The sequence below is a fragment of the Neopsephotus bourkii genome, unplaced genomic scaffold (assembly GCF_033783945.1).
Source record: "Neopsephotus bourkii isolate Nb327-2 ecotype Australia unplaced genomic scaffold, CSIRO-AGI_Nbou_v1 NB_1780, whole genome shotgun sequence".
Taxonomy (NCBI): domain Eukaryota; kingdom Metazoa; phylum Chordata; class Aves; order Psittaciformes; family Psittacidae; genus Neopsephotus; species Neopsephotus bourkii.
In genome coordinates this window covers 5,889,482-5,912,346 of record NW_026902254.1, presented here as the reverse complement: position 1 = coordinate 5,912,346, position 22,865 = coordinate 5,889,482, and the positions used below count along the sequence as shown (strand labels likewise).

At 36.4% G+C, this 22,865-nt stretch overlaps 1 protein-coding gene across 4 annotated transcripts in view; it reads left to right on the top strand.

The window, feature by feature from the left end:
- KCNIP4 (potassium voltage-gated channel interacting protein 4) overlaps positions 1 to 22,865 on the top strand; it is a 432,794-nt gene that overhangs the window by 81,379 nt on the left and 328,550 nt on the right. The window lies entirely within an intron of this gene.

Genomic DNA, 22,865 nt, shown 5'->3' with positions numbered 1-22,865 from the left:
TTAGAGAAAGCTCTGCAGGAAATGTATCATCAGTTACCTTAAAATATTTTTTTACTTTTATATATATATACACTCTATATATCACAGTGTCACAGTATCACAGTATGCTAGAGTTTGGAAGGGACCTCAAAAGATCACCTAGTCCAATCCCCCTGCCAGAGCAGGAACACCTAGATAAGGTTACACAGGAACGTGTTCAGGCGGGTTTTGAATGTCTCCAGAGAAGGAGACTCCACAACCTCCCTGGGCAGCCTGTTCCAGTGTTCTGTCACCCTCACTGAGAAGAAGTTTCTTCCCAAGTTTAGAGTGGAACCTCTTGTGTTCCAGTTTGTACCCACTGCCCCTTGTCCTATCATTGTTTGCCACTGAGAAGAGCCTGGCTCCATCCTCGTGACACTCCCCCTTTATATATTTATATACACTAATAAGGTCACCCCTCAGTCTCCTCCAAACTATAGAGACCCAGCTCCCTCAGTCTTTCCTCATAAGGGAGATGCTCCACTCCCTTAATCATCTTAGTTGCCCTGCGCTGGACTCTCTCCAGCAGGTTCCTGTCCTTCTTAAACTGAGGGGCCCAGAACTGGACACAATATTCCAGATGAGGTCTCACCAGGGCAGAGTAGAGGGGAAGGAGGACCTCTCTCGACCTACTAACCACCCCCCTTCTAATACACCCCAGGATGCCATTGGCCTTCTTGGCCACAAGAGCACAGTGTCGGCTCATGGTCATCCTGTCGTCCACTAGGACCCCCAGGTCCCTCTCCCCTACACTGCTCTCTAACAGGTCGTTCCCCAACCTATACTGGAACCTGGGGTTGTTCCCGCCCAGATTCAGGACTGTACACTTTCCCTTGCTATATTTCATCAAGTTATTCCCCACCCAACTCTCCAGCCTGTTCAGGTCTCACTGGATGGCAGCACAGCCTTCTGGCGTGTCGGCCACTCCTCCCAGCTTAGTGTCATCAGCAAACTTGCTGATAGTACACTCAATTCCTGCATCTAAATCATTGACGAAAATATTAAGTAATATCTTTTTTTTTTTAAAGGTTAATCAAAACTAGCAGTCTTCTATGTTATTACAATAACATTAGATGAATCCAACACAGTCTCACTGCAAAAGCAGTGAATCTTCACTACTTTTACAGTAAAAATGGCTCTCGTGCACTGTCTGAAGCAAGGCTGACGTTTTAAAATACAACTTGGCTTTTCTGTTTTGTTTCCCTTCCTATTACTTTAATAGCTAAAACCATCAACTTGGTTCCAAGAATATATTTAGCAGACTGATTTAATCTAATTTCCTCATTGAGTAAGCACTGGAATGAAAAAAGCAAATCTGTAGCACTCTCGAATATCTTCAAGATAGTTTCAGTTCCTGTCCTCCTGTGTCATCTACTTTCTCCTTTTCTAAGACAATGAGCAAAGATGGCAAATGTGGGAATATAGAGGCAAGTATTCCATGCCTTTTAAATGTATGAGGAAATTGTTGTTCTTAAGGTGTTATCATCTCTGTGGTCTGCCTTGTTTGTGCAATATACTTCTAATGCATCCTTGGTTTAATGGGAAAACACATTCTACTACTATGGAGCTGATGTCTAGGCAGGCTGTTTCTCAGGTGCATCTAAGACTTGTGCTGCTGTTTGTATTGGTTTGTTGGTCTGTTGAGTTGTAGCGTCAGGTGCTCATAAACAGATTTCATGGTCCTCATTTTCTTGTCTTTTGATATATAGCTTAGTCCTCCTCAGATCAGTTGGTGGGTTTTGTTTACTTCTCTGACAGCTCCATGAGAAAGAAGCTGTTTTTTTACAGTGGACAGGTATTTGTCTTTCTCCTGTTCCCAATTTTACTGGTTTTGTTGTACTGTATTCTATGGATTCATCCATGAATCCTCATCTGGATCTCAGCTTCTAGAAAATTCTACAAGTTTCTTCACATTTTTCAAAAGTGCATTTCTAGACTGTAAAAGCATCACTTCTGCAACACTGATTTCTTTGGGATGTTTCTGAAAAAATTCCCATTTGCCATATGCAGGCAGAGACATGTTCCTGTCTCACTCTCCAGAGGCAAAATCCTGATGATAGCTGTTTCAGCCATGGACCATCACTTTGCAAAATCTTCCCCAGAGCTTTTTGTGTGCTGGTGTCATGTGAAACTAAAGTGATATGGTTACATTATTAAAATGATGACAAAAGCTGTTTTTTCTAATAGAAGTTGAGGCTTGCAAAATGCTGACTCTGTTGCCACTGGTCCTGGACCAACAGACTTACCTACTCAGACAGCTGATATAGATTCTGTAGTCCATAAGATATGCTTATGATACTGGTCATGCAGGATAGGAGTCTTGATGCTGATACATGCTGAATTTACCTGGAACCACAGTAAAATCCATAAGGGATTATGTGTAATCATCTGTGGATTTTGGGTTTAAATTAAAGCAAGTTGTAACTAAAAGGAGGAAAAAGAGGATAAGGAAAGAACAACGGGTTTAAAGTGTTGAAGAGAATAAATTTACATGCAGACCAGTGTTGTGTCTAGGGAAGCAGTCTATTTAGAAAAGGCACAAAAGAAGTTTGTGTTTTTCTGTCATCTTTATCCCTAAAGTACTATACACTAAACTTAACTACTAAAGATGTAAGGTATTTGCTACCAGAACTAATTCCATAAGTGTTTTGTCAAAAAAAGAGATTGCTGTGAGTGTGGATATAACAATCACCAAAAAAAATTATGTTCAGTGACCTTTGTTTCCAGTTTAAAGTTGGAAAAGAGGCTAAGTTTGTAGTTTGTTATAATGAAAGGGTAAATTCTTGTCACTTTTTGAAAAGGAGAAAGATCTTACTTTCTTCTGAAAAAGACTTATTTAAACCACTTCCTTTATAATATGGAAATAAGTTTTCACTATTTGTTGCCCTTCTTCATGTTCCTGATGTACAAGATTATCAATTGCCTGTAATATTTAAAACTAGTGGTCCTTCTGGAAGAATCTAAGACGTTACAGGATGACTGATACAACATCACTGTGAGACAAGATTGAATTTATACCTGTGTTACAGACAAATTTCGGAAGGGTATATGCTTTGCCTTGTGATGTAATGAAGTGACCATGGAGATGCTAATTTTTTTTCTCTCCACCATGATTGCTGTGTCCACCTTGGGTAAAGAAGCACAGTTATCTTGTCAGTTCACTGACAAAACATGAAAAACTAGCACCAGTGAGACTTGTTTGGTCATAGTTTTGTCAATGTCAGAGCAACATACAACTGTTCTGTCCCTCATCCCCAGTGTTTTCTCTGGCTGAACTAATTCACCCTTTCAGCCTAAGCATGCAGACAGCTCCTTTCAAACTGAAACCTCTATGTCCTTCAGCTTTGCAAATACATTGCAAGCACTGTACTGTAGATATCCATGCAGTTCTTTGTATAGATATGCATTTTGATAAAATTGAAAATAACATTTGAAGAAGAAGTCTTCTTCAGGTTTTCTCTTAAACTTTTATCTTCAGGTATGACTAAAATATGTAAATGTATTTAGCACTGCATATTTCTGAAAGCAGCCATTTCTTTGTCTAATGCTTTGCCAATACCTTTTTGACATGACAAAATCTATTTATTTCTAAATTACAGTGCTAGCAGTGGCATGTAAATAAATACAGATTCTTCATAACTCCCTAAATTTAATCTTCAGAATTTACTGTTTACTTATTTTTAAGACTGATTATCACTTTGCTACAGTTTCTCCTGAGGACCACTGATAATTTCTTATTTGTGTTCTAATACCAAGAAACACCAGGGAAAAAAGAAAGTCCATGAATAAACATCCTACTTATGAGTCAAGATTAGGCTTTGTTAAAATTACTTGGATTTTACTTAATACTTTATCCTACATTTGCTTCTGAAAAGAAATGGCATACCCAGAGACCCTTGAGTTTACATAATTAAAAGTTAAACTCTTATGCTTTAACCTTCTTTATTTTTGATTTGTGTGTGTGTGTGTGTACTTTATACTTTTCTGCAAAAGTTGTTTTTGCATCTTCTTGAAAATAAAACTTGACTTTCTTCATATATTCAGCTTATTTTCACTGATTGTCCTTCTTGTAAATATGGTCAGTTCTTCAGATTTAGGACTTTTTTTTCTGTTCACTCAAGAAAATTCTTAGATGTGAAGATATGATGACCTGTAATAGAAATAAAAGTCACAGAAAACTCATCTCTTGATTATTGTTTGCATTAATAGCAAAACAGACATTAGTAGGAAAAAAGACAAGAGGTGACATGCTGTGCAGCACTTTGCTTTCCATGTGCTGCCTGGGCAATTAGCTGATGTTGTTCCCTGTTATCACTTCATCAGCATCCAAAAGCCAGCATGTAATTTAGGCTGGAAAGGATGTTTGTGGTCATCTCCTCTAACTGCCTGTCAAACCTTTTGCTAGCCCTTCTCTTCTCCCTTCCTGGTGAGGGATTATTGCTGAGTTCAACCTGCCCAGGAGCAATCCCTGTGCTGGCGTAAAATTGTTGTGATTTACTGTTCTCCTTTTTTGAAAAGAGTTGGTAGCAAAGGGGACAGGGGTGCAGGATAAAGGGAGTCCTATGATGCCCTTTATTGTCAGCTTTTATTCCTATATAGGCATCTACATACAGAATAGATTGCACAGCTGTATCTTTTTCTTAATCTGTCAGCAAGAAATTAGGTGAAGGATGGGAGCTTGAGAACTGAAAGATGAATTTAAATTGCTGCTGTGCATGTGCAGTGCATGTATTTGCTGTGGATAGACATGAGACATGAAATGCCTTGATAACTAGGAACAGTTACTAAAAAATATACATACTTATAGCAGAAAAAAAACCACATTTGTCAGAGTGTGAGGGAGCACCCAATATATATTAGTGCTAGGTACAGTATTCACCTTTCACAATATTTTTTTTTTTTTGCAGTGTTTACACAGGGAAGCATTCTGGCAGATACTAGAGGATGTATAAAATCTTACATCTGTGTTTTGTCAGCTTCTGTAGTTTTCAGTATGTGTTTAATGGAATTATTTTTTCTAAGGCCAATGAAGGTTTACTTTAAAAGTAGATTCCAAGTGACAAATTGCAGACAATTTGGGGTAGTAGATCACTAGGATTCCTTATCTAAATTGTTTGCATGTCAGATATCCTTTGTAGCCTTCAATAATTTGGATAAATGACCCTTCAGTTGGTAATTGAATTTCCTTAACAATAGTTGTGTAATGGTACATAAAAAGTAATAAAAGCCTTTAGCAATGCTTTTTCCTGGAGCTTGTCACAGTCCATACCTCTGATAGTGGATGACACTTATTGCTCAAGTCATATTTCCTAAAAGCTGTGCTTTGCTGAAGTTTTGTCTAAACTCATATCTTTTCCTTTAAGTGAATAGTACAGTTGTAAAATCAAACTGATTTTTTTGCTTGTTTTTTGGTTGTTAGAAAATCTTATAGGCAACTCATTTTCCTCAAAATATATTCTCAGAAACTAAGGTTGCTGTTAGAAATTTAGTTCCCTAACATTTTTGTCCTTCAGAGATCAATTAATTTTATTGTCAGTAATTTAGCGTTACTGACATAAGGGAAGTTGATTCTGGACTGTTTGCATGAGACTGCACAACTTCTACAGCTATGCATATGTTGTCTGAAGCTCGTATGGGACCAAAATTGCCTCTAGCGATACAGGGATTTTTACTGACCTAAGAATTTGAGATTTGGGACAGAAACAAACAAGTGGAGACTAAATAGGAATTTATAGTTAATTAATTTTCTTTAATGAAATTACTTTCTCTGTTTCTGACTGGTACAGCTAGAAAAATTCAAAATCTAACCTTTCATTTAATTTGATCATACCTGTGTCTTACAGAAGAAAGTGAAAAACATTTAAATAAGAGATATCACTCAGAGTAGCCAAATTTTCCAATATGTCATCCATATTTTGTGAACTCTTGAGTTGTTTTGTTTTGGGCTTTTTTCTTACCAAAAGATTACTTATATTTCAGTCAAATCCTTTAAAGGCTCATACTTGCAAATTCTTAGAGGTATAACACTTTCGTTTGCTGTAACACACTGAAAAACACTTTTCATGTTAATTTCTTTCTCTTTATAAGTTGAGACAATAGCAATACCCCGAGAACTAACTGTAAATTTTTGTTTGTCATCAATTTTCCATGTGTTTCTTTTTCTGGATTGGATTCTATCTGTAGATGCCTTTTTCTAGAATACAGGAGTGTTTCTGTGACTACTAAATGTTTTCTACCTTGGTTTTATCTGCCATCCCAGGAAATGTCTTGTGATGCTGCAGCAAGCATAATGCTTGTTAAAAATGATTCATAGGTCAAATACCTGTAATTACTGATACAGGTAATGGCACAATACTGATTTAAAAATACTGGCTGCTTCATTGTCTGGGATAGCAAGGGCCTAATGATTTTACAATACCGTAGACGTGACTTCATTCAATCACACAAGGTGTCTACATTTACTCAGTCTTATGTGCTTATTTGCTTTCTCTTAATAAGTCCAATTTGTCTGTTTTGATTTTCCATGAATATAAATTCCTCAGGCTCATAATTCTCCCCCTGTTTTTATGTTTGCAAAATACATAGTGCATTAGAATACCTCTGGTAATTATCTCCTGTAATTAATTAATAAGGGTGATAGATATTTGCTCAATGCTGCCAGAAGTTGTTCAGCTCCTCACCATCTGTAACCTGAAATGTACCATTCAATCTCCCCCAGTAATAAACAGAACTAAATTCTCATTGTAGTTAGCACTAGCAGGACTTTCCCCGTTGTTTTGACTATATTGGAAAATCGATTTACATATGAGTAAGCCACTCCATCTTGCATAAAAATACAATAAAATAAGTGTATTAGATATATTAGTTTCCTCATGCATCTTTGTCTTCAATGCCAGAGTTCTGTATGTTTTTTCATTTCTGGGAGATTTAGTAGGAGCCATTATACTTTCAAAGTACATAGTGGATTTCTGATTGCTACAAAGAAAATAACTGTGCTGGATAAGAGAAATCAAAGCCTTCCTATTGCATAAAAGTACATAGAGCACTTACAGATTTATGATTGCAAAACTAAAAATGTTGTTTATCAAAACAAAACCACAAACTTTAAAAACTAAGGATACTTAAGCAATTTCATAAAGTCAAATTTCAACAAAGCAAGTATTGTCTAAAAAATGAGAACTGACCTTCTTTGATGGAAGTCTAATTTTGATATTGTTAATAAATAAAGGATATTGAGAAGACTTGTGATATTTAATCCTTCTTTAGATTATGTCAAAGTTTAGGTTGATTGAAAATAACGCCTTCTGAGTTGTAGTAAAAGCTTCTATGAATAATCATTCACTAGACATTTTTGACACAGCCTTTTATATTGCATAATTTTTTCAACTGTAGTGTGTTTTGATAAAGGAATTCTGTACTTGGGGAGCAACTGATTGTAACTGCCTCTGAATGTGTGAAGTTGTAACAGTTTCCCTAGAAATTTCATTTCTGGAAACAGTGTTCTTAAGGCTGGCATTAAATGTCAGCGTACCAACTGTTCAGAAAGCTGCTGAGTTTCATGATTCAAATATTGCAGTCTTCCAAGTCAATTAAGTAAGCCAAATATGCTCTTTTTGTCCCCATTGGCTTCTAAGCTTCACCAGGAATAGTTAGATAAATGTAGCTCCCATTTTAGTAATTTGTGTATTTATCTTGTTACTCTCTAGGATACTCTTCATCAAAGCTTTCAAAATTAGTGCGTTGTATTCAACTCTTACACCCTTATATAAATATCTACAAGTGCACAGAAGCACTTGATTTCCTCTTCCGTTCCAAAAAAAAGCTGAACATTTGAAATTTCCAGTTGTTTTCAAAGGAGGTATGTGCATATATGCACAGATGGTGGGTTTATGAGCCTGATTTTTCTGGCCAGACTTCTAACAAGTGCATTCTTGTGTGGAAATTAGCTTTGGGTTTTTTCAGGAAAAAAATACATGCAGTTTGGTACTGTGAACAATGGGCTCTTTTTTTTTTTTTTTTTCTGTATAGTAGTAATTTCCCTATTGTTTCTTGAAAACGTAACCTGTCTCTTTAGTATTTAATGTTAACTTGCTTGGGGTCAACAGGTGTGGCAAACACCTTGGAGCTCCAAAGTCAGTCTACAGATGGTATGGGAATATCAACAAATTCCTGTAACAAGGATTTGAGTGAATTAAGTGGAATATTTGGATTCTATCATCAGCTGCTGCCCTGACTTCCAGGGTATGAACCCTTTATTGAATTTAGCATTTTAAAGGGCAGTTTTCCTCTGGAGCTGTATGCTAGAAATCCATATGAATGGTAACATTTATAAACCCTCTCAGTTCTGAGGCTTTTGTGAAATCACATATCATCTTTGCTTCACAAAATCATTAGTCACAGGTTTGCATAGGAGAGCATGAAGCTCCAGCAGAACAAACCCAAGCTGTTTAACTCTTTAACTCTTTTTAATTGCCTTCAATTTGTTTTGTGAATTAATTTTCTCCTATTTAAATTGTGCTAATATGTTTTGTGTGTGTTCTCCAGGTGTACTTTGGTATCAGACTTTGAACCAATCAACAGGTAATATAATTCATGAGCCATTATTTTTATTTAACCAGATTTTTGATACGTTTTAGGTGTTGCTTTTTTGTCTTGCTAGGAATTAACATATAAGTAGTTGCAAATGGAAATCTTCTCTCACAGGTTTTGCTTGACTTCTCATTCCAGTGGTTTTCTTTGAAGCAGCACTCATAAATATTCTTTAATAGATGAAAATATCCTTGAAGAGCAAATGCATTCCTAAACTGTTGTAAATGTCAAAGGAAGGATGGAGGTAAAAATTATCTCTGAATTTAATATTTTTACCAGAAAATTCCCCAGAGGGAAAGAAGCTTGCAAAGAGCTCTGATAATGCATAGATACCCGTGCTGATTCAAGAATTGATCTTTAAGATCTGAAGCATTTTGAGGTTTGTGGAAGGTTATATCTGATTTAAGTTACTTTGTTTCTCCTTGTACTAATGAATTTCTGTATGGCTATGAAGGAACAGAAACTCCATTTCCCTGTGAGGTTCCCTTTCTAGCCTTGGCTTGAGTCTAATCACAGACTCAGTTTTGCATGAACATATTTTTTCATCATTCTCTGTCCCAGTGAAGCCTACAGACGTACCCTTTTGCTTCCTCATCCATTTGCTTTAGGGATCTACACAGATGTTGTAGATACTTGAACATACAAGGAAAGTAAGGTGTTAATTGTGTCCATGTTCTTAAGTACAGGATGTTACTTTAGCTACTCCTCAAATTTTGTGGGTTTTTTTTGGGTATTGTATACATACTGATCAAAGCAGATTATCAAATTACCAATATTTTTGGTCACTAAGAAAAAAAACCCTGCGCATGTACCAAACAGTAATAGACTGCATCAGGATACTTGTTATCTGTGAGCAAAATTGTCTGGAAAAGCTTTGAATGTAACTTAGGGAGAGGCAGTGAAATGGTTAGATTGTGGGAACTGAAAATTAGTTTGGTTAAGTATGCTGGAGAGAGGTCAGAGAAGCTGAGGAAAGACTGGAATGCTGAAAAAAAGGCTGGAGTGCTGGATTAAATTGGCGGTAAGTGGAAATACGGGTGAGTAGACAGGATGAAACAGTTTACCAGATGTCTCTTACAGTAAGCTTCTTTTGCTTTGTATTAAAGAGGTAGAAAGGACTATCAAACTTGAGTGGAATGATGAGTAACAATCAAAGTCGCTAAGAACATACGGAAACTGTAGAGGGGATTGTTGTATCAGAATATGGTACAGAACATTTCTCAAGAATTTGTTTATACTGATTTTTACTTATGGTGACCAGAAAAGAACTAACTTAGGTTATCAGTATAAAGGTTTTTCAAATCCCATAGTGGCTCTGGGGAGTAAAATCAAGGACAGATAACAGATTGCTGAGTTTTTACCAAATGGGAATTTTTCCTTCAGCTGTTAAATTTTTCACTCTAATTTTGAATTAACTGCATAGTTTATACTCATGTTGTCTTTTGAGACATAATTTTCTTTTCTGGCTTTATATACTTCTCCTAATATAGGGGAATATTTGAACTATGAAAAACAAACATAAAAGAACAAGCCTGAATATTGGAGGCATCTGTTGCTCTCAGTAGGAATAGGATCCTGAGGGAATAGCATGATCTATGAAATACGACAGATTTATTTAAACTAAATCTGAAATGGGATTCAGATTAAATGCTCAGGACAAAAAGTCTTAGACCTGCATTGTTAACTGAATTGTTGCATGAATAGTTATTGCTTGTCATCTTTTTACATTAGGTGTTTCATGTTACTCTGTGTCCAGGGACTTGGTTTAGGAGTCTGTCAGCTATTTCTTCACTTGTCATTTTCTGGCTAGTCCTTGGTTTCCTCCCTCATGTTTGTCACAGGCTGGGGTGTAATTTCAGAGTTTACATATCAACACTCTTGCTTAGTTTTAAGGTTTTCCTCAGTTTGGAAATACACATAAAATTTCCTAGACTACTGTACACTTAAATGAAATTGTGCTTATTGCAGCTTAGAAAAAAAAGAAACTGAAGTAGGAATGCTTTGAACAGCATGTCTTTACTTCCTGGCAGGCTAGACTGAATAGCACAAAGCACAATAAAGTAAAAGATGCAGTTCTTTTTCAAAGCATTCCTCTCTGTCTTGTCATCTTTGGTGGAAATCTTGCTCTCATGTGCACCCAAGCTTTAAATGCTGCAACTCGTATAGGTGGAGCGAACGCTTCTATATCACCATAGATGTCTCTCATGAACTTTTTTTCTGTATTGCTCACAGTCTTGTAGTCAGTGCTGAGCTTTTTGTTGGTTGGCTCCTGTTCCTTCCCCACCCTGCCCCCTTTGGCATCTGGAAAGGTAAAATAAAAAATTGCAGTAACTTTTATGTATCTATTTTGTGGAGTTTCAAGTTTCAAGAAATTGTTTGCTATGAACTTCAATTCTTTTCAAGCTGGCATAATCTCTTGCATAACACACTTAGGAAATAATTCTGGGGTCACTCATGGTATATTGTCAGTTATGATACTCTGCTCCAGTAACTTGTGACTGTACTGTCATATAACAAGAAACACTACCTCTTCTGTTATAGAGCTTTTCATGCTCTTTATGTGCAATTTTCTTCACAGAAACCCTCTTAAAAAGGGTGGGAAGAAGAAGGAGAAAGCTGATGCAGTGGTCTCCTATAGCAAAATACATGCCCATATCACAGGGGAAGTGATGAGAAGAGTTGAAAGAAGAGGGATAGGAAGTACTCCATGTAAATTCAGCAGCAAGGAATGAGAATTAATTGTTCGGCAGTAATAGCAAATTGTTCTGGAACAAGTTGCACCAAATGGTTTGGCTGAAAAGATCCAAGCCATCTTCAGCACGATTGAGAGTGGATATCCTAGAAAGTGCTTTCCAGTCCTGTGTTTACAATTTAACTTTTTTTGACTCAAATGTTAGTATTTCTATCTTAGCAACGCAACGCTTCAGTCTCTGCTTGTATTTACAAATTGTGGAGCCAGTGGTCTCCTCATTGCTGTGATTTTGGGGGAAATAATAGTAAATATGTTCTTGCTGTCGTATGCTTAAAGGTTGAGCCTTTCTCTCTAGTTAAAGCATGAGCCATAGGTGATTTGTTTGTTTTTGTGGGTTTTGGTTTTGGTGTTATGGTTTGGTTTTGTTTTTTCCCCTACAAGCATCTGCATTGATAAACATTTCATTTCTGTGCTTTGGAGCCAGTGGCCACACAACCAGTGGTTTGTGACTGTGAGTCAAGATCAATAGCAAACAAGCAGGGCTTCAGACCTCCAGAAGCTCAGATTGAGTTGATGTTGTTTGTAATGGCAAATAACACAATAAAGACTAATAATTTGCAACCATTAGTGGAATTGCATTGTGATGGCAACGGGAACCTTTATCAGAGAAAACAGACATTTCTGAAACTCTGCTGAGTGTTCTAGCCATGATTTTCTGGTTGGCCTTTCTATTCTCAGTGTAATCCTGAAGCTCTGTTACTTTGTCCTCAAATTTAGAAACCATCACATTGTGTTTCCTAATTAGTAGGATGTCAGTTCTGGTCTGACATTGCTGCATGTACTCCTATAGGCAAGGGGGTAACAAAACTCTCTCCTACAACCACAAACCATGAAAACCACAAAAACCTTAAGTGTTTTCTATTCCATAACTCATTCTCTATATGCAGCTCTACAGAGCGAGAGTAAAATCATTTTATTGTTATTACCTTTTGCATATCATTCTACCATTAAACTTTCCCCAAAGTTATCAGAAAAGGAGAAAAAAAAAAGGGAGAAGGCAACTTACAGTCTTTCCTCCAAAGTGATACAGGAAGACAATTATAAAAGAGCCAGTGAGAGCTGTACTCATACTTCATCTTTTTAAAGTTGTTATAATTTTTAAACGTGAAAAGCTATTTAAACCCTGGAAGAAAAGGAAAATCTGGTTATTTCATGCATAAAGAAAAGAAATACATACTTTAGTTTTACAGACTTGATGGACCTTTTAAATTGGAAGAGTGACAGCAAAAATTTGTCTTGCCAAGGATTCTGAGCCAACGCATTTTTGGAAAGCAACGATTTTATAGGGAAGTTTGGCAACTTCTGTTTTGTCTCTGAGATTTGGCAAAAAGTTTGAGTTTTTTTGTGTGAAGGACATCAGCTGTAGTTCTATTGAATTTTTAAAGCATTATCCTGATGTGCACTTCATGATAGCTGGGACGGCTTTAATGTATTTCTAGGCAAATTATTCCAAGGTGGGTTTTTTACCAGCCTCAGTCATACAGTCTCAGCCATTTTAAAAATCACATTTGTGATGTGGATAGTTCATGAAATCCTGGGGTTCACAGAAGTGTGTTTTTAGAATTAGTGTTCCCAGTTTCTAAACATGTTTACAAAAAATAATAGCTGTGGCTAGGCTTCCTCCCTAGCCTAAAGGCAGACTAGAGCATGCATTTCATGAATGGAACAAAATAAAATCTCTAGAAAAACACTGAGGGTTCAGTGTTGCTTTCTAAAGGTTCCTTCACTTTTTTGGTGGAGGAATGTATTGGCCTTAGTTGTTTGATTACATTTTTTGTTTTCTGTAGCATTTTTGTTACAACTTTTAACATCCCTTTAAAAAATATCTGAATTTTCACCACCAAAAAACTTTGTGCCATTTAAAATCGGTAGCATTGGTGATACCCTCTGAATCCAAAGGAAATGACAGAAGAAGTTCTTGCACTTGGTTTAAGCTATCAAAAGAGGATCATTAAAATATCACCTGAGTGGGGTTTCTGTTTGGTGTTTGTTTTGGTTTGGATTTTGGTTTTGTTTTGTTTTTGTTTGGTTGTTTGGGGTTTTTTTAGTCAAATAAAGCACTCCTGGAAAAGTAAAATCAATTGCTCTTGGCAGATTTTTGTAGTTTAGGTATCAGATGGTAACATCTGTGCAATAGATCTAGTAAAGGACCAGATAAGAATGCTTTATAGTTTAACTCCTGTTTGGAGAAATAAATAAAGACTGGACATGTCAACAAAAGTAAACTAGCTCTGTGTTTCAAGGAGTGGGAATGGTTCTGTAAATCCATGTTCTGGAACAGAAACCAGGAGTTTCAGGATGAGGCAGAAGAAGAGCCTAGCCCAATAATGTACTTTAAAGAACTAAGGAGTGATGTAAAAATAGTGTGTTGTCCCCTGTTTCAGACACCTGAACTACTTCAGATGTAGGAATGTTCTGCATGATTTGAAGTAAAAGTTGATTTATTTCTTGCAGTCTTTGTTGTCTGTGGGCAAGTATGTGTACTTGAGTGACCAGTGTGAACTGTGTGTTCAGTGGACACAATTCTGGTAAACTGTTGTAATGCTGAGCAAGTTCAGAAATTGGCACTGCTCCTAGATGATGAAAGTGGTTAGACCCTTAGGGTACCTTTCTGTAAAAAGCCACTGAAAAGAAAGCAAACTGCAAACAGGTTCTCATTACAAGAGAAGGTACTATGCATGAGCTCTTGCTATGGGGAAGAGAGGGAGAATGCTGTAGTTCTATACCTGATATGTATCTTCACAGAACACAAGTTTATTTTTAGCTTATTAAAAACCTTAATGGTATAAAAAGAATACAGAAAAGTTATTCTTCCAATGGCAATAATATTAAATGTTCATATGCTTATGGAATCTTGTAGTTCAACAAATTCATGAGTAAAGACCTTCAGGAATAATACTGCTTGAGTATTATCCTTTCCTGTATAGTATCAAAATCTCCCCTGGGACTATAGAATGTTTTGAAATAAGGTGTCCTTCTGTTGGTACTATTCTACTTTTATACATCATTTTCAAGGCAGTGAGCCACATAAACTTGTGGGGTTTGGTGGGTTTTTTTTCTCCTTTGGTTTGTGTCTCAGAAGATGGAGTTTTCCTGGGGAAGCCAAAGCAGTATGTCATTTAGAAACCTTAATATTAAAAAGGTGAGGAAATCCTATGGGTGTTTTTAGAGAAATGTTTTACCTTCACAGAAAGTAAGTTGATTAAAACATCTATTACTCATTTATCTCCACATTTTTTTAATCTTTTGTTTGATAGAAAACAAAAGCAGTAAACTATTAAAGTGTGACCAACTGCAATGATATCTTAAGACATCATATGGGGGAGTCTTGCTAATGATAATATAAAATAATGTACAATAAGTGTGATTGCTGACTCAAAAGTAGCTTAAGGAGGGTGGAATTACCTAGTTTAATCAAGAGACAAGAATGAAAACTGTCTGACTTTTTTTTTTTAAAAATCTAGTTCTGTGCATATAAGCTCTTCAGTCAAAAAAAAATCTATTAAAGTTATCTCTTCCATTTTAATACAGTTTCTGCAGTAGAGGTAGCTGCTCAATTCTGAGGGGAAAATTTTGAAATCATCATTTATGAAACATAAGACATGATTTCTACTTGGTGTCTGAAGTTCTATATCCAGGCACATAGAGCAGCTGGTTTGAAATAAGAAATTTCTGCAGGGCTTAAATAGAAGCAATATCCATATTCACACCATACCGTACAAGGTCTTAAAAGTTTACCTAGTGTTTAGGAGTTGTTTTCTTCTAATAGTATTTGTTCTTCTCACAATGAGAGAAACAAGTAGTGGTGTTCCCTTCTATCTTTCTGTGCCTGGACATCAGTGCTGTTTATATAATACATATGTGTGTGTGCACTGTATCAAAATTACTCTTCTTTGCACTCATCTATACAGATGGGAGAAATACTCTTTACCAGCCTTATAGTTAACTTCCTATTCTAGGCTTCAGATTTGGAAGTTTGCAGCCAACTAATGTAATTCTCATTTGCTTGCCTAGACCGTATACAGGTTATCATTGATGTGTATAGTAGCTGAGTTCATAATAAAAACTACTTCACTTCTTCAGGCTATGGAGTTGGAAAATTTGGATTTATGCTTAAGGCATTTATTTAATCAGATCTTAGACTCTGTTGTGACTAAGGGACTGCAGTGATTTAATACTCACCTTCTACAGTTTCCTGAGGTCTCAAGCACATGGTCCCAAATACTTTCCCTACATTGACTTTTCCCATCTGTGAAGCAAAGTTTCCGTCTTTCAGTAATACCTGTTGGTCACATGTGAGATTGAATACCCTAGTTGCTCTATTCCTCTGCTTTTAATCTCCAATATTTACTTTGATTCTGCCTCCTTCCATCTGTGGTCCTTAGGGGGCTGATTTGAAGTAATAATGGGGGAGACCTGTCTGAAGTCATAAATAGTTGTGGCTACACTTCATGGAGAAATGGTGGTATGTATGGTCACAAAAGAAAGTGTGGTAGAAGGTAGGAAGATACATAATGATACTGTGCAGATATTGAATAAGGCCATCAAAATCTGCCAGCTGTATGTAGTATGCAACTTCAAGGCTGTAATGCAGACTTGGATGTCTCCTTTACAGGGCCAGCAGTGCCAAATGGTTATGATACTCCTATTTATAGCCTTGCTTACTGTTTCCTACCTGAAGTGCTCAGTGGGTAGCTTCTTCAGGCTTTATCCATAGCATGAAACTTGAATGAATCTCCAATTGACTGGGAACGATAATAAAATAGTTTTTGGAATGTGTGTTTAATTTGCCTCTAATGGAAACAAGTGCGCAGAATAGAAAAAAAATGTTATTTAAAGTGTTAGTGTTTTAGGCACGTACGAACCTTTCTTATTCCTTATGAGCAAGGTTCAGCTCAGGTTGATCAGATTATAGATATGATCAGATCAGTTCTAAGTCTATTTAAAATTATTTTCCTATTTGCTAGAGTTAAATTTTGCATACTTTGGGAGAGCTAATCACTTCTATTATGTGGGAGGAAGATCTACATGCCGATATTGCAGTCACAACAGTTCCGGAAAATCTGGAGTAGACAAGTAACTGCTCATGTTCCCCAAAAGGCTTTACTGAAGGATCCTACAGGAATGCTGACATGAGGTTTTTCTTTTCGATATCTACAGGGGCCTGCTAGGAGGGAAACGATAGACATCACAGGCCTAGCAAGGTGGTAATTTAACTTGTTTTCAATACTCGTACTTCCTATGAAATAATTAACAGACTCAAATGTTGGATGAAGGACAGCTGTTCCAAAATTACTTCAGCCAAGATGCTGGCTTTTGAGAGCTGTTTGGGGTGTAGCATCTGTCATCTTTTTCCTCCCTGATGTAGTAGCTACAGCATATTCCCAAATGCATAACAATTCATGCCAGATTAAGGAAGTGAAGACTTAAGGATTTGCACCTTTAAATCTGATTTTTTTTTTTTGTTTAATCAGATCATCAAGCCACATCTGCAACCTCTACAGCATCCACAAATGTTTTGGGCTAGCAAAAAATGCCAAGGGACAGAAAATCCCTGAAAAGTGCAGGGAAGCCCTTGAGTGACAAGATGGAATGTAAGATTTAAGCATTTATGGGAAATCATAGGAGCAAAAAGATTCTCACAGATGACTGAATAGAATATTGAAGCTATGAAATAAAACTTTTTTTAAAACCATATATATATTTTATAGAAATATATACACACATATTTGTTGCTACATATATATGTACTGAAAACATCTTTCTTGTACTTAATTTTACTTACTGGGCTAAACTGTACATATGCATTTATTATGTTTACAGAATTCTCATAGATGATTTGATACAATGACTAGTCCATAGTCTTAAGAACACTGCATACCTAGTATGCATAAATAAAAGATGTTTGCACCCAATTTATGATATGTTTTTTGTTCTGTAACAGGTCAGTGTAGCTGTTGGGGTCAAAATGAAAGGTTTTCAATGTTCTTATTGTGTGTGGATGTGATATGGGTATACTTTAGTTATATGAAATATTGAAAGATCTGCAGAGCCTATAGACTATTAAGGTTATGGATTCTTTATCAGGGAAGCTGGTTCCTTCTGATTTGTTCAGTTCAGCTTTGTCTTCCATTAAATGCAGATGTAAATATGTGCAGAATATAGTACAACTAAATTGAGTTATAATAGTTCCAGATATTCCTTCCACAGATGAGAAAGGTTTGGAATTAGTAAATTCTTTTGTCTTGGAGGTAAAATGTAAATTTCTCATAAATGGGTTATGTGAAACTAAGGAGTCCAAAGCCATAAAAAAAACAACCCCGCACATACTTGTTAATAGTGGTGTTCCTCAGTCTTTTTATTTTTTTGAGAATACCCAGCATTGGTTTATTTTTTTTTAAGTTGGAAGATATGACCACACAAAAGAACCAGGATCTGCATCATAAGGAAGAAAAGATTCTAGTGTTCTGCAGAAAGTTTATTGATAACTCTGCCCATGCAGGTTTTATAGTTAGCTTTGCATACTGGTACTCAATTTATCTTGAACATTAGAAGATGGTACTCTAGCTTTTGCAACAAGAATATTACAGTGCCTACACGGAACTTAATGTGTGTCAGGAAAACGGCATAATGCAGTTTTATGTTTCGGCAGGTAAGTCCCAGTCCTGTTTATTCCCAGCACGAACAGCAGGCTGGCTGTGGAAGGTCAGGCTGAGAAGTTGCTCATGTTTGACACTGCAACATTCTGGAGTGATGAATATTTAATTAGGCAAGTCAGGGCTGTAGGGGAGGTGGAGGCAGCCAGTATCATCTTAGAGTGTTGTGTGCAAATGAATCCTTGGGGTTACCCTCAAGGACACTGAGTAGGTAAAAAAGGCCTTCTGACAGAGCAGCTAGTTACAGGGAAGCTGGAAATAATAGAGATAAATATTTTAAGTGGGTTTGTTACACTGGTCAAAGGCTTTATGTTCTAGTGAGCTAAGCCATCATGTTTTATTAAGCTTCACAAATACAACAGAAAATGAAGTTTGAACCTATAGAGTCTGGAACTGAAACAGCAATGAAAGTAATTTACTTTATACAGATATTAGATATTAGAATAGAGCACATGTATCATTTGTTGATGTTGTGTGAACAGCGTGAGGTAGCAGTCATTCATCTGTGGTCCTATTTTAAGCACAGCAATAAAGCTGTTTGATTTTGAGGATATTATTCTTAGCAAGATTTCAGGAGAAGTTAGAAGCTATAGACAAAAGCAGGAAGTCTCTGTTAATTTTCAGTGGCATAGGCCAGCATAAAGATTCCTTATTATTTTTTCTTCCACATTAAGAAGCATTGCATGCAGTTGGTGTAAGTAATGGTTGGGCTACTAGAAAGTTATCAATTGTGCTGTGAAGGGTTTAAAAAAACCCCAACAAGTCTGTATTCATAACCAGGGACCTTGGCAATACCCTCACTGCCTGTCCTGGGTTCTATAGAAAAATTTAGGGTAGATAGCAATGAACAATAACCATTTTGAACTAAGTAAATTCAGTTTTCATGTTGCTATTAATCAGTTAGGAAGGAAACATTACGTGCATCTCTGCTTCCCCAACTCATATTCTAGCATATAAGTATGTCTGGTTTGTGTTAATATCCAAGATTATTTTTGGGCAAATGAGGTGTAGAGAATTTTGATGCTTTTCACTGGCTGTGGCTAGAAGTGGTGGCTGATATTTTCATAAACACGGTGAATAGTTTGGAATTAGTCCTGCAGTTTTCAGCAACTTCTATGATGAAGAGCTCTAATCCTGCTGCATCTACTTTAGTATAATGGTGGCCAACTTTTGACACCTCAGTACACAATACTGTTGTGTTGAAGTAGAAGTTCAGAGAAGAGCTATTAAATACATTAGGGATTCTGATTTATGCAGACCCGTACTTCTAATGACAGAGAAGGGGAGACTGAAAGATCTGATGATGGTCATCTACTTGTGGCAGCTGTTTACTATGCTGATTGTAAACATCTTGCTGTTACCTTGTGTTCACCCATCTGTTTTTTTCTACCCATCTGTTATTCCTTGACATGTGCTTAGGTTGTAAATATTTATCTCTGTTCTTTGAAATAAGGAGGTTAGAAACCTCTGATAAAAATGTTCAGTTGTAAAATTCAGCATTTGCATTAAGAACAAAAACTCTTGCAAGCCTCTGGAGCTAACAGCAAGGAAACTGTGTATACAGGTTTTCAGTGCTCCTGGTTGACTTCCTGCAGTCACCCTTCCTGATGAGGTTGAAGCATCTAATTGAGTTGATTTTTGTTATTGTTACAAGACTTAAATTTGCTGTTAGTCAATAGCACAGGCTAGTTCAGGAGGAAATTTTGCTCTTTGAAGTCAGAAGGATATTTAAATAATGTGTGCAAATCAAAGAGATACATAAGACAAATCTTTTCCAAGAAGCCAAACAACTTGTGTTCTGTATGTGTCACTTCAGCTGGCGCTGTTGGGTTGTTTTTTGTTACCAGGCTAGCAAATTTATCTTTTATGCACTGTCATCCTTATTCCTTACTGCAGGGGTTTCTGCTCGTCAAACACTTGTGATGGCTTTTCCCCACCCCCACCACCCTTAAACCATTATACTGAGCTTTTTGCAAGTTGAGTCTTTGCCATTGTCACTTAGTATGATGACAGCAAAATTTATTTTCTTCTTGAGTATTTTAATAGGTGGTTTTGCATTATTTTGTTATTAAATACAATCTGTATTTAGTACTCTTTCTCTCAAAAAACCCCAAACAAAAACAAACCCAACTATAATGACAGCTTATTTAGCATTAGTTATGATTTTATGCCAGGCCTCACAATGTTCTGTCCTGAGGCAGGCAGTGCATTTGGGGTTGAGAATTTGTTTGAAGGGAGATTAGACTAGATTGTCCCAGCAACGTCTGCAGTCTAAAAATAGGTTGGTGTTTTTTTGTTTTTTTTGTTTTTTTTTTCTGTATTTGAAAGCACGTTTTCATATTGCTGTCAATAGATTTCTGCTTTGGTTTTGAATGGCTTTATAGTGAAATACTATGCCTACACAGGAACAAGAAAAAGTACTGATTACATACTGACCAATACTGACCAGCTCTGAACTACAAGATTTGTGTAGTTTTGCTTTTTGTAGTATGAGACTAAAGCTACATCAGCGTATACCCCCCTCTGAATATGCTTAAGGTGTGCTTCAGTTGCCAACCTACGTGCATAGAACATAGACCAGTGATGCTGAGACCCTGACTGAGTGATGTGGAATTTCATCTATGGATTCGAAGGAACTGAATTTCATAAATTGACAGTTTTGTGCTTTGCTTTTCTTGTCATGGTGACAAATATTTTTAAGATTTTCTTGTAGCTTTGTTTGAAATCCTCAAAGGAAGAGCCCTTTATCGCTTTGGCTTAACAGCTCTGTAGGACACTGTACATTACAGAAACTTTTCCATTTTGCATGTAAACTGCAGTGCTGCTTTGGACAGTCTTTAAAAAAAAAAAAAAAGCATTATGTTTTCTCCCTAGTCATTTTATGCCTTGCAAATACTTCAAAACAAAATAAATTTGTGGTTTATATTATTTTGGGAGTCTGTCAGCACTGGACTGGGTGAAACTTTGAAAATCCATTATTTTACAGTGTTTAATTTTTCCTTCTATTTATTTTTCCTGTCTGAAAACTTTTTTTTTTGTGTGCGTGTGCATTTTACTCTTCCTCCATTATACTTAAATAAAGGCTTTTAAACACCAACTTCTAAGTATCTGATTCCAAAGTTAGAACTTTAAGGACTTTATCCAGAGATCCAGATCCCTATGATGTTAATAGCCATTTTCTTCTTATTTTCTTTTTTCTTTCTTTTTTCTTTTTTTTTTTCTTTATAAGTGTGTTACTTTAGGTCTATAGGTTATTAATTATTAGGGGTGGAATAGCTCATACATGTTAGAAGTATTTATATACATCAGTGCAAAGAGACTGTTTCTGACTGAGAACTTTAGTGTGTCTCATCAATAAAAAATTACCAACACGTAGAAATTAATATTCTCCAACCATCCCTTCCCAATAATTTATTTGTCAACAAAACCACGGTGGTTTTATTAGTTTTCCAGTCCAATTTTCCTGTCCAGTCTGCCATCATCTGCTCTTCTGATTTGGGGTAAGCAATTTTAGTCCAAAATTAGTCAGACTTTTCTGCTAATCAAAAAACTATTGGGAGCTAGGTTCAGATCCAGTTCTACCTGAACGCTGCACTGTTTGCTAAAAGCCTCTTAGTGAATCTGGTCTGAAACCTTTCATAACTCTTTCAGAGGTAGCAGTTACTGTTATTGCTCTCTTGAAATGTAGAAGATTTAGGAAACAGTGTCAGAACTGATGCAGCTGTGTTTTGGCGGGCACATCACCAACAAAGCATGGTGTTGGTGATATATGCTTATGTAAGACTTTAGAGAACTGGTATTTTGGTTCTTTATTTTGAAATTTGTATGAAGCAATTAAAGATGTCAAAGGATGAAGAAGTAGCTGAGGACCATTTGCATTGTCCACCTCGCTCCTCTTCTACAGAGATACAAGCTTCTGTTTTCAGTCTAAGAATACCAGCTACATGAGGAACTTCCTTTTCAGAGACCAGTAGGGTTTAGAAATGTGTAAGGCACAATGCAATCAATAATGACTCAGAATTTGATGTGGGTATTTTTTTTTTTAGTTGGTTGGTTGGTTTTGGTTTGTTTTGTTGTTTTTATTTTTTGTCAGTCTTGACAGATTTCCTGGAAAAAAACACAGAAAATAATTACTGCTTAAAGTGAGTGGCTGTAGCAAGTGGTGCAAACATGAAATCTTGAAATTTGCAGTTCCTCAGTTCCTCCCCATGCTAAACTGGGCTAAACAGGGGCTTCTGGGAGCTATTTAATGTTGGTTCTTTCCATTAAATATGTAGCCTCACTGAAAGCATAAGACAGCAAGCTTGTGATTTAGATAACAGACACAGAAACTATGTCATCTAAGTACAACTTTGATAATGCTTTGATGTATTGTGTCTGTAATGTATTTATCTCTACACAGTGCATAATCTAAAGAATAGTTTGAGGATGTGGATTTGTGTTTATTGTAATTTTTTAAAGGCATTCACCAAAATGTTTTATGGTCAATGAGATCAGACAGTGATTTTCTTCTCTTAAGCTTTACCTTAATGGGTCTTTTGTCTTCTTTTAACTTTATTAGGCATTACATGCTGTATCACTATCTAATGCAATGGAATTGTTCTCTGTGTTTATGCAGTACAGGGATGTACTCCAAGGGAAATTAAAGCATATTTTTGGGTTCTTTGGTCATGGATAAAGCCTTCAGTAGATCATTTTTTGTTATAAGAAACACTTCTCACATGAGATGGAAAATAATTACTTTATAAAGGAGCAGTGACGAATGCATATAGCTTCCTAAAGAGACTTTCTTGGAGAGATCCTAAGCACAAGATGTTGACTGTGCTAGAGCCACCTTCCCACCTGCCCCA